Raw genomic sequence first — 12649 nt, 5'->3', positions numbered from 1 at the left:
ACCCTAATTAGGGTTAGGGTTAAAACGTAGCAATCAATTTTTGATTGCTACGTTTTAACCCTAACGGGCACGGGCGCACGGGGACCGGATGAATAAAATTCCTCAAATTGCCTTATTAAAACAACTAAAATGTTGTTAAATTACAAAATTAAAAGGGATAAAAAAATTAAAAGGATCCTCTAGCTCAGGGAGGACAATGGAGAGATAGGTAAAAAAGCCATGAGGTTCAACTAAATGTTACGCTAAGACCCTTATAAAATGTTAAAAGACATGTTAAAATAGTAGCTACCGCAGGTAGAAAAATTCAATATTAAAAATAGGTAAAAATAAAAATATCTTTCTCAAGGTATATAGGTACAATAATTAATAATACGTAAAAGCACGATCAATAACACACACTGCGGGTTAGTGAAATAAATATAAGTGCTGTAAAAGATGTTATAAGTGCTGTAGAAGGAATACAAAATGTCAAATCATGCAGTTAGTAGTTTAATGTTAAATATATAAATATATAATTATAAGTATATACAACTGCTCAACCTTAAAAGTACCAATGATAAAGTGCATAAGAGAAGAAGGTAAATTTAAAAAAGGCAATAAAAGACACAATATAAAAGAAAGCCATACAAAACATAAGTGTAATTTAATGGAATAAAATAAATAAATAAAACATTTCATGTGTTAATATAAATAAAGAAAACATTCCATTAGTAATAAATATAAAGTGTTTTAATGTTGCTCAGCGACGTAGACATTGCTGGGACTGTAAGGAAAGGAAAAAGGGAGGGAGGGAAGAGGTTAGGGTTAAAATCTCAGGGGACCTTCTATCTGGTAAGTGTTTACTTTATCTTGTAAGTGTTGGTTATAAGAACAATTAAAAAGGCTCAGTATTTTTCATTAAGACCATTCGGTTCAATAGTTTTCAATAAACGGATCCATTTTCTCTCCGCTGTCTGTCTCTGAGCCGTGGACCACTCACGGTTACTTTCCAGGCCCACAGATTGTTGCTTATGTGGGCCGTGTAGTTTAAAATGTAAATATAAAACCGTGTTGCCATTCCCTCTTTTCATGATGTATTTGTGCTGTTTGATCCTAAGAATGATTGTATTTGTGGTTTCGCCGAAATAGAGTTTGTGGCAGGCCAGACATCTGAAAGCATAGATAGCATGACTGCTAGTTGGTCTGAGGGCCTGCCCCAAACTCATACTGACTCTGCCATGACTGTTAAAAAGATAAGGCAAATTAATCGACTCTATATCTGCCGATTGAAGCGCTTCCTTTTTGGGGTTTGGAGTTAAAAGCCGTGTGTACTAAAAAATCTTTAAGATTTGTATTCCTCCTGTAAGCGGAGATCAAACGGCACCCTCTTAGCACCTTACTGTTATCTTTAGTGGCTTGAAAATTAGATCTTAAGGTTGTAATTAATGATTTGATACTGTCGGAATGAGTGATGACGAGGGGAAGAAGAGTGGGGTTGGTTGGTGGTGCCTCTGGTGCGTTATTATGGAGGAGGGCGCCGTTGACCTCCGCTTTAATGCTTCTAAGAAACCGCCTCGAATATCCCCGCGGCCTCAGTGCACCAAAGAGGATTTTTGTAACTTCCTCCACATCTTCCAGGTAGGTACAGATCCTGTTAAAACGTATCAGCTGGGACTTTATTAAACCTCTAAAAGTGTGTTTAGGTTGATAGCTCTGCTTATGTAAAAGTGTCTGCCTGTCCGTAGCTTTAAAAAACACCTTCGTTGCTAATCCTTTTGGTTAGGGTTAGGGGGTTAGGGGGTCAGGGGGTTAGGGGTAAACAGGGGTTGGATTCTAATCAATGCATTGTCCATGAAAACTGACTCTGAGCTCGGACTGAGACAGCCACTCACACCTCTGCCCTGTTCCACAATTGACTTAAATTCCGTCCCTAAATTGGGATCGGTGGATCAAAAAATTAGACTCATCTGTCCTTTGAATATTAAGACTTGCCTCTGTTGCAACGTTTCGGAATTTATTTTCCTTCATCAGGCAAAGGCAGACTGACTGGTTTTGCATTTCTACTTTTATAGGGCTCCTTTTGGCTCCTCCTGTGGGCCAAGGCCATTCCGCGCTCCGTTTTGAGCTGCAGTTTTACTCAGGACTTTACTTTATACTTTGTATTGAGTTATTCCGTGCTCCGTTTTGAGTTGCATTTTGTGCTCAGGACTTTATTTAGTACTACGTATTGAGCTTAAAAATATTAGTGCTCTATTTTGAGCTTCACTTGTCCCGATTTAGACCCGTTTAGAGTCTTATAGTACACAAAAATTAACGTTTGGCCTCCCAACACTGAGATTAGGTTTAGGGAAAGGTCAACGGGGTTAGTGTAGAAAAATTGACGTTTGGCCTCCCCCCACTGATGTTAGGGTTAGGGTTAGGTTTGGGTTAAAAGAGGCGCACGGGGACCGTATGAATAAAACTCCTCAAATTACCTTATTAAAACAACTAAAATTTTGTTAAAATTACACAATTAAAATTTTAAAAAGGGATTAAAAAATTAAAAGGATCCACTAGGTAGAAAAATCAAATATTAAAAATAGGTAAAAATAAAAATAAAGATATTTTTCTCAAGGTATATAGGTACAATAATCAGTAATACATAAATGCACGATCAACAACACACACTGCAGGTTAGTGAAATAAATAAAGTGCTGTAAAAGATGTAATAAGTGCTGTAGAAGGAATAAAAAACATCAAATCATGCAGTTAGTAGTTTAATGTTAAATATACAGATATTTAATTATAAGTATATACAAAATCAGTGCTATAATTAGAGAAAGATATCTTTATTGGGTGTTTAAAAGAAGCTATGATAATTTAATGTGGTGTAGAAGTGCGCTGCTATAAAAACATTGTCCAGTAGATGGCCTCCGTGTATAAGGAATTAATCCCTCCGACTTCACCAGATGCCAGGTCCCGTCTGGAGTCGCTGCTCAACCTTAGACATAAGTTATAGTATTTACCCATTCAAAATGTACACTGAGCTTGTCTTAAATACGACTGTATGTCATGGTATGGCACTGTGTCCAGATGCCTTCAGACTTTTTGTAGACCGGACTGAGTTGTTTTCTGTGTTTTGGGTTTTCTGTATTCTGTTTTTCCTCCTGTGTTCCTGTACTGTCTTTGCCTCCTTTGCCCATCTACACACCTCCTCTGAATCAGTCTCGTTAGTCCTTTCCTGCTCCCAGAGTTTCAGTTCAATTTGTATTTAAGTCTTGGTTTTCTGTTCAGTCTTGGTTCGATCCTTGATTTTGCCATGAGAGTTTCTGTTCTGCCTTTCCTGCGTTGGAGATTTAATTGAAGTTAATTTCTCCAAGTTCCTGTTGTCTGATCCTGTTGTGATCTCCTGCATATGGGTCCACCCGCTCCACTCTCCCTGACACTGTGGCAACATACAGTATTAACAATGACAACTGATGGACGAAAACAATGATATCACAGGAGGCCTCAGTCTTAATATGATTCGAAGAGATAAAAAACAATGAAATAGGCAAAGAAAGCAGGATTTTGGATCAGTGTCAGCAATAGAAAAATTATAGAATAAAACTCGACTGACAGCTTTTCCACATGTACAAAGTAGTAAAATGAGCTACTGTTAATGCTGACATACTGTATACATACACAACGTAACATAACCTTAATGTACTTAGCTAACGTTACCTTAGCTAACAACAAACCGAGTTACAAGCTGTCAATGCTAAAACAACAACATGTAAGCCAACTAACTATTAGAAGAACAGTTTGCCCATTAAAACAACTGAGAAGAGTTAATTTACTACTTGAAAACATGATCCCCACTTAGGTTTGATAAGTTTGACGTCTTGTTCGCGATGATAGAGGCGCAATAAAACGCTGTATATCGTACAGATCGTGTAATATCTTCTCTATGCTGCTGCCAATGCTGAGAGGTCTGTGGCACTCAAAGGTGAAAACGGGGTCTCCTTACTTGTATGTATTATAGTGGTAAGAACTACCATAGAGAATGAATGGTACAAGTTAAGAGACTTAAGTTCTACTATTCCCGGCTCCCGCGTGCGAAGGGGTCCTCGTCCACACTCTCCTGTGCGTAATGCCCCTGCAGCGCCACTCCACAATCTTCTTTTATTGCTCTTAATAATTCCATTGTTGTAACTTCCTCCTCGCCTTCCACCACCACCATCACTGTCAAACTCCTGCTGTATTCCTTGCCTCCTCTCCCCTCTTCTGCGTCTCCCTGTCCACCTTTCTTTTCAGCAGCGTCCTGCCGTTGGCAGCCATCATAGGGAAAAAAACAAAACAAAACAACAATACAATCCTCCCCCAACACCAACAGATGCTAGGGGGGGTGCAAACAAATGCCTCCACTAAAAAAGAACAGAAAAAGGACTCAAACTGAGCTAATATGTTCAACTTTAAAGTGGAACTGTTCAGCACTCTGTCTCCTCTTCTCTATCAGCCAAGTTGCACACAACCCTGCTCACACGTGTTCAGGGTGGTATGGCCGTAAGCAACACCGGTACCTACAAAAGGCCCCTTTAAAGATGCCGTAACACCATGTTTTTGTTGTTCTGTCTATACAGGAAGGAGCTGCAGAATTTTCCTTAAACAATCCGAGAGCTTAGTGAACTCCTCTCTCAGCTCCGCTTCAACCATACGGTTTGCCCCTTTGCTGAGGAAGTTGGCCTGTCTGGTGAAGCTGCTTTTTGCAGTGGTCCTCTCCTTCTTGAGCTGTTTAACATTCTTCCCCAGAACATCTTCCGCCATCTTGACCTCACGGACATGCACAGCTTTTCCTTCCTGCGTGAACAGCTTTTTTCCTGGACGTCTGAAGCCTTTTATCCTTACGTCCACACTGCTCCGCTTGGTTATCAACTGTCGAATTCTTTGGGCCTTTCTTGCTCAACATCTGCCTAAACCCGAAAATGGCTTAGAATACCAACGAAGACACATGGGACAACTCACTCCTTTTTTTCCATTTATTAAAATACATATGCAAACAGTGCATTTCTTTGATGTTGAACTTTGAAGATTGTTAGGAGTTTGTTAGGTTGATAACCTTTAAAGAAACAAAAAGACAAAACAAAAGGGAAAGGAAATTATCCAGCAATTTTTGTTCTTAATGACAGTATGGTTTAATTTCTCTCTCTCATTTTATCTGCCTCACGTTTCATCAGCATCATCACATCAACAAACCAAAGTCAACCGAATTTTACCAATAGGTATTATTATTATTAATCACGCTCAAATAAATTAGATTAATTATCAGTACACCTAAGAAATAATAAATCCCGACTACAATATATCCCTTAAAGCATACATGCAATTTATACTGATAATAATCCCCACAAAACACACTATCGTTACCTGACTCCAACATATCAACCATCTGATTAAACACCATAATAATGTCCAATGCAACCAGTAACCAACACCATAAAATGTCCAAAATATTAACACCACACTGCTCAAGCCGAATAAAGTAAATCATTAAATTAAAATATTTATCGGCGCATATACCATACAAACACGCAGTGCTTCCAAACATTGCTGACTACAAATTATAATTATCATTCTTATATATACCAATAGCATCTTTGTGGTCTTCTATATGCTGTTGCAAGCCCTTTTTCCCTGCAGAAATGTCTACCACGTTTCACACCAAAGAGACCCAGCAGGTCTGAATCCTGTTTATAGATTCCCACCTCCATCTCCTCAAACAAGTCGGGGTGTGCTCCGCCTACTGTCTTTCCTAATGGGCTCTCCCACAAGACGAGGTCTCTCACAACTTTCACCCTCTGAGGAGCAAGTCTTACCTCTCTGTGACTGACGAGAACTTCAACCTCTTCTGGCCTCTTTAACTCCTCAAGCTTGACTTCTAGGAAGAATTTCTGTAACTTCTCAGGTTTGTTAACTTTGTGGACTTTGGCGATTTCATCCAGGCCATAGCAGACAAGTTAATGAGCCCTCTCCGTTCCTTTAGGAGTTCTGACTCTGACTCTAAGGAGATATCTTTCAGTGGTAGAACATGCCTGATCTCGGAAGCTAAGCAAGGTAGGGCCTGGTCAGTACTTGGATGGGAGACCGCCTGGGAATACCAGGTGCTGAAAGCTTTTTTCACTACTCTTTACAAACAGCAGAGGGTGCTGCTGATTTTTCAGTGGACACAGACAGGCGCACATGGAAATCAATAGAATGATGTGCACACTGTCAATTACAGAGGTGAGAATGTAACTAAGCTGCTTGAGTGCAGGCTTGAGGTGCATTTTCAATGTTATGCAACTTTATACTTCATTGCACAGGGAAATATTGTACTTTTTACTCCTCTACATGTGTGATTGTTATTGCCACTTTGTACATTCAGATTTGACATTTAAAACGGGATTGTTTCATAAAATATGGCGCAGAATGATACTTGAAATTGCTGCTTACACAGTGATGCATCAGTGACAATAATCCAACAATAGTTTTATAAAATAGCCTGTAAAAATGTAACACTGACAGAGTTTGTTACAAAGACCATTTTGGTCATCATAATGAAAATATTTGTTTGCGTTCCCGACAAACTGCAGCTCCTACCTGTATAGACAGACAACAAAAACATGGTGTTATGGCATCTTTAAAGGGGCCTTTGGTAGGTACCAGTGTTGCTTACGGCCATACCACCCTGAACACGCCTGGTCTCGTCTGATCTCGGAAGCTAAGCAGGGTCGGGCCTGGTCAGTACTTGGATGGAAGACCGACTGGGAATACCAGGTGCTGTAAGTGTTTTTACTACTCTTTACAAACAGCAGAGGGCGCTGCTGATTCTTCAGTGGACACAGACATGCGCACATGGAAATCAATAGAATGATATGCACACTGTCAATTACAGAGGTTATAATGTAACTAAGCTGCTTGAGTGCAGGCTTAAGGTGCATTTTCTTTTTTTTTTCATTTTCTTTTTCCTTTATTTGTTTTTACTCATTTACATAAACATACTCAATTAGATACAATACGAGGTAAACCAACTTTTCCACTTTTTACAATGAAATTATTGAACACACAAATAGAACATGGGGTGCTTTTCATGTAAAATCAAATCAAATGAATATTAATAAAAAAAATAACATTTAGAAAAAAATTAAAATTAAACAAAAGATGGGCGTTTTGGGGAAATATACTTTTTCCACTCCTTCCAAATGTCCTCAAATTTATTTTCTTGAAGCTTCATTGAGAAAGTAATTATTTCCATTACAAATATGTCATAAATAACATCGTACCAGTCTAATGATGGGGTATCTGGTTTAAGCCACTTCTTAGTGATTGCCTTTCTAGCACCTACACTCAACATTCCAAATAAGTATTTTGTTTTAATATTTGTAGATGTTGAAAGCAAAACACCAAAAAGTAGTTTGTCCCACTTAAAAACTATGTTTGTACCAAATATAATAACTAATTCTGTGTAAATATTTTAACCAAACTTCTTCTGGAATGCAGCTATTAGTTTTGCGTTCCCATTTTTGTTTCATGTAGGTAGTGCTTGCTATTTCAGCCTCCTGAAGTCCTGAAGCCCCGAATCTGTTTTATAGACACTTATAAAAACTTTCAATAGGTTGTTTTCAAATGCCTTGTGACTCTCTAACATAGAACTGTTTATGTGATGGCGTACCTGAAGAAATCTAAAAAAGTTGCTATAATTTATCCCATATAGTCTTTTCAATGTCTGAAAATCAGCCAATGTCCCCTGGTTGAAAAAAGGTACAGTATGAGGAAAGGCCGCGATTAGCCCAACCCTTATAGCTTGCATCCAATTTATTTGGGGTGAAATCAAGGTCATGGGAGCACCATTTCAGAATCTTTATCTCTTCAAGTAAGCCACTCTTAGTGATGATATTTAACCATAATTTCAAAGATAAATGAATCCATCTATTACCTGTTTCCATTAAATTTTTAATAAGTCTTTTGTCCCCTAACCGTGCCTGAATTGGGACTGTCCCAGATATATTCCTTTCAATTTCTTTCCATCTAGCTTGGTAATCAGAATTACACCAACAATACAAAGTCCTCAATTGGGCCGATATATAATAATTTTTTAGGCAAGGGAGTGCAAATCCTCCCTTATTCTTTGCCAATTGAAGAGTGTTAAATCTTATCCTTGGTTTTTTCCCTTGCCATATATAACGTGATATCAATTTATCCCATTCATTGAATTGTTTATCAGTTATTTCAATTGGAAGAGTTTGAAACAAATATAGTACCCTAGGCAAGATATTCATTTTTACTGACTCAATTCTTGATTCAAAACTTAATATTGGAATTAGATTCCATCTATTTATGTCTTCCTTTATTTTCTGATTTAACAGATTAAAATTTAAGGCATACAATTTTGTTAGGTCTTTGGGGATGTTTACACCTAGATATTTAATGTGATCCAAATCCCAGTTTAGTTGAAAATTAGAATTTATGGTCTGACTAGGCTTGTATTTGAAACTTAAAATTTGGGTCTTTAAAATATTCAATTTATAACCTGAAATGGAACTAAAAACCTCCAAAAATGACATTAATTTCAAAATTGAGCTCTCTGGGTTCGACAAATTAATTAAAACATCGTCCGCAAATAAAGAGATTTTATGATCTTGGTCTAACAATTTTATACCTGTAATATTTTTATCCTGAGTGATCCCCTGACTTAACGCTTCAATAAACAAAGCAAACAATAAAGGACTTATTGGACAGCCCTGTCTTGTCCCTCTTTCCAGGCCGAATAGATTTGATACGGCTCCATTTAATTTTATTCTTGCCTTTGGGCTATTATATAATGCTTGAATAGTTTTGATAAAGGTCTGATGAAATCCAAATTGCCCCAATACTCTATATAAAAACCTCCAGTTAACTCGATCAAACGCCTTTTCGGCGTCAAGGCTCAATAACACTGCCTCGAGTTTGTTTTCAACAATATGATCAATCACATGTAATGTTCGGCGAATGTTATCTTGAGTCTGCCTTTGCTGAATAAAACCTGTCTGATCTAAACTTATTATTTGGGGAAGGATTTTTCCTAACCTCTTTGCCAAAATGTAGGTAAAGATCTTATAATCTTGGTTCAGTACACTTATCGGTCGATAACTCCCACAATCAAGTTTATCTTTACCCTCTTTTGGTATCAAAGAAATCACAGCTTCTCTCCAAGAAGGAGGAGTCATGCCAGTCCTGAGTACATAGTTAAACGTGTTCTTCATTATGGGGGTCAGCAGATCTCTCATTTCCTTGTACCACTCAGAAGGGAAACCATCTAGTCCTGGTGCTTTATTAGGTTTTAAATTTGATATTGCCCCTTTAATTTCTTCATCCTTAATTTCACTAATTAGACACTCATTTTGTTCATCTGTCACCTTTGGTAGTTTTATCAGGTCAAAAAAGACTTCCATCTTCAGTTCATCTATTTTAGGCTGTATATATACATTTTTATAAAAAGTTTCAAATGATTGTTGTATATCCTCTGCTTTGCAGTGTATGGAATTTGTTGTAGGATCCTTTATTTTATAAAATGTATTTTCTGCTTGTTGCTTTTTTAATTTATAAGTGAGTAATTTAGCCGATTTTCCTCCTGCTTCATAATATCTTTGTTTTAAACAAATCAGCTTTCTTTTAACATCGTTTGACAAGATTTCATTTATTTCGTTCTTTTTCCTATCTATTTCCATTTTTGTACTTTGATTCAGTGTCTTTTTATGTAAATTCTCTAATTCTTTTAATTCTTTTTGTAACCGATCCAATTTTTCTTTTCTCTGCTTTTTTAATTTAGAGCAATAGCCTATAATTTTCCCCCTAAGAACAGCCTTGCAAGCATCCCAAAGAATCGGTGGGGAAACTTCCCCGTTGTCATTTTCTTCAAAATAGTCTTTAATATCTTTCCTTATTTGCTGCCTCCTTTGATTTAGAATCCCTGTGTTTAACCTCCAGATAGTGCTCTTCTTTTCAGAACCTAGTAGTAAATCCATAGAGATTGGGGCGTGGTCTGATAAGTCCATGGTCCCAATATTGCAATTTATCACCCGAAATAAATCCCTTGGAAATGTAAGAAAGTAGTCAAGCCTGGAATAGACAGAGTGCGGATGAGAGTAAAAGGTATAGTCCCTCTTTGTCGGGTTCAAATCCCTCCATATGTCTGAGAGTCCTAGCTCTCCCATCATTAATTTTATATTTTTTGTAGTTTTCTTTTCTCTTGAATAATAAGATTTCGAAGTATCCAGGGTCATGTGAAGTCTGACATTAAAGTCCCCCCCGCAAATTAGGATGCCCCGGCCTCAGAGCTTATCAATTCAAAGATTTGTTTATAAAATGTCCATTCAGATCCTGGGGGAGCATAGACATTCAGAAAAGTAACTAAAACACCTTGCAGATACCCCCGGACCAGAACACATCTTCCATCATTATCTTTCTTTTCAAATGTGCATTCAAAGTTTAATTTGCTAGAAATTAAAATCGCTACCCCTCTCTTAGAACCCCTTTTATAGATGGATGAGTGCTGATTAAACCTCCATCTCTTAAGTTTTTCGTGTTCCAGTTCTGTAAGATGAGTCTCCTGAAGGAGAGCTACTTCTACTCCCTCCCTCTTCAATTTTGCCATAACTTTGCTCCTCTTGATTGGATTTCCCAGACCATTTACATTATAGGTCATTATTTTAAGTGACATTGTGTATCTTTAAGTATACTTTAAGCCCCCTCAAGCCTAGACATGAGTCATATCTTACACCCCTGGTGCTACAAGGGACAGTAGCATAAACAATAACCAATAACCAATAACACAAAAACAAAACCACAACAGGTAACAACATTGACTTCCAAAATGAAGGCCTCGTTTGCGGCCTCCTGACTCGGTTGGAAAGTGAGTATAGAGGGAAGGTCTCGTCCTCCTAGCAGTGAAAGAGGGCCCTCTTCAGCCTGTAAGCTGATGTATAGGTCCATAATGTCCAGTGAGAGGTGTCCCGACCACATGTCTGACCTCTTTATGCCCTTAATAAAAATAATAAGTTTGAAAATAAAATCTGTCCCATAACATTATTTAAAACATTGTACAAGATTCATAGAATAACTACTGTACCTAAATATAACCCTGTCGTAGCCAAAGTACGTTACTTATCAAGTGTCTTGTCGTCGGAATGCCCGGAGCCGGTCCCTGAATCCCTGCCCGGAGCCTGCATTCTCCCGGTTCCTTCGTTTTCCGCTGACTCGCCAGGTCAGCCGGGTTATCTGGTCAAGAAGCGAGGTTGGCTTTTTCAGAACCGTCACCTGCATCCCTCTCTCTGCCATGTCCGCCGTCGCCTCCTCTGCCGAGTTGTAAATCTCAGTGCCTTCTTTATAAAACACTCTCAGTCTGGCCGGGAACGGAGTTTGAAATCTTATGTTACTTTCTTTCAACACAGTTTTCGCTTCTGCGTACTCCCTCCGCTTCCTCAGCAGCTCCGGTGCGTAGTCGTGATCCGAGTGGATCCGTTTACCTTGAAAATCAAATCCCTTTTTCTGCCAGGCTCTTTTAATCACCTCCTCCTTCATTCTGTAGCTAGAGAACTTGACCACCAGTGACCTTGGAGGGGCTACGGCCGGAGGTTTTGGAGCTAGCGCTCGGTGAGCCCTCTCGATGTTTAGCTCTGTAGACGAGGGGAACTCCAAACCTTTCCTTGGCAAGTCTTCCACGAAAGTAATCACTGAAGTCATGTCTTCTTCATCTCCTTCTCTTACCCCATATATTCTCACATTATCGCACCGTGACCGGCTCTCCGAATCAGTCAGTTTATTCTCCGTTTGTATCTGTAGCTTCACCAGCTCCGACAAAACATCCTCCGATGACTGGATTCGGGCGACCGCCATGTTGATCCGCTCCTCCGCTTCTTCCACTCTTCTGTCGATTTTATTTATATCCTCTTTTATGCCCTGTAGTTGCCTACCGGAGTCATTCCTGAACTCTCGTAACTCTTTCAGGATTAAGCCCAGGCTGGCATGGGGACTCGGCTCCGCGGCAGTGTCCGGCGTGTCGTCCTCCATGTTGCTAATGCTACCAACTTGTGACAATTGACCGTCTTCTTCTTCGTCGGGTTTCTTACTTTGCGTGGGATTTTTCTTCCCCTTTTTAGGCATATTCGCTCGCCCGCTGTATTCACACTTGCTGTAAAACGTCTCCTTAAAAATTTGAGTTAAATCGGGCAACTTTTAATTTTACTGTCGGGAGCCTGTCACTCTATGCTGCCATCATGTCGCCAGCTAGACTGGAAGTCCTTGAGGTGCATTTTCAATGTTAGGCAACTTTATACTTCATTGCATAGGAAAATATTGTACTTTTTACTCCACTAAATTTGTGATTGTTATTGCCACTTTGTACATTCAGATTTTACATTTAAAACGTGATATTTTCATTAAAAATGGCGCAGAATGATACTTGAAATTGCTGCTTACACAGTGATGCATCAGTGACAATAATCCACTAATAGTTTTATAAAATATACTGTAAAAATGTAACACTGACAGAGTTTGTTAAAAAGGCCATTTTGGTCATCATAATGAAAATATTTGTTTGCGTTCCCGACAATCTGCCGCTCCTACCTGTATAGGCAGACAACAAAAACATGGTGTTACGGCATCTTTAAAGGGGCCTTTGGTAGGTACAATTGGT

General features: G+C 38.7%; 1 non-coding gene across 1 annotated transcript; it reads left to right on the top strand.

Moving 5' to 3' along the window:
• The first annotated feature begins 6646 nt into the window (after nt 1-6646).
• On the top strand, nt 6647-6765 carry LOC141779539 (5S ribosomal RNA). Its single transcript, XR_012596343.1, has one exon. It is a non-coding gene; the product is annotated as a 5S ribosomal RNA (ribosomal RNA).
• The last annotated feature ends 5884 nt before the right edge of the window (nt 6766-12649 follow it).

Source organism: Sebastes fasciatus, chromosome 1 (assembly GCF_043250625.1).
Source record: "Sebastes fasciatus isolate fSebFas1 chromosome 1, fSebFas1.pri, whole genome shotgun sequence".
Taxonomy (NCBI): Eukaryota; Metazoa; Chordata; class Actinopteri; order Perciformes; family Sebastidae; genus Sebastes; species Sebastes fasciatus.
This window is presented reverse-complemented; position numbering and strand designations above follow the sequence as displayed.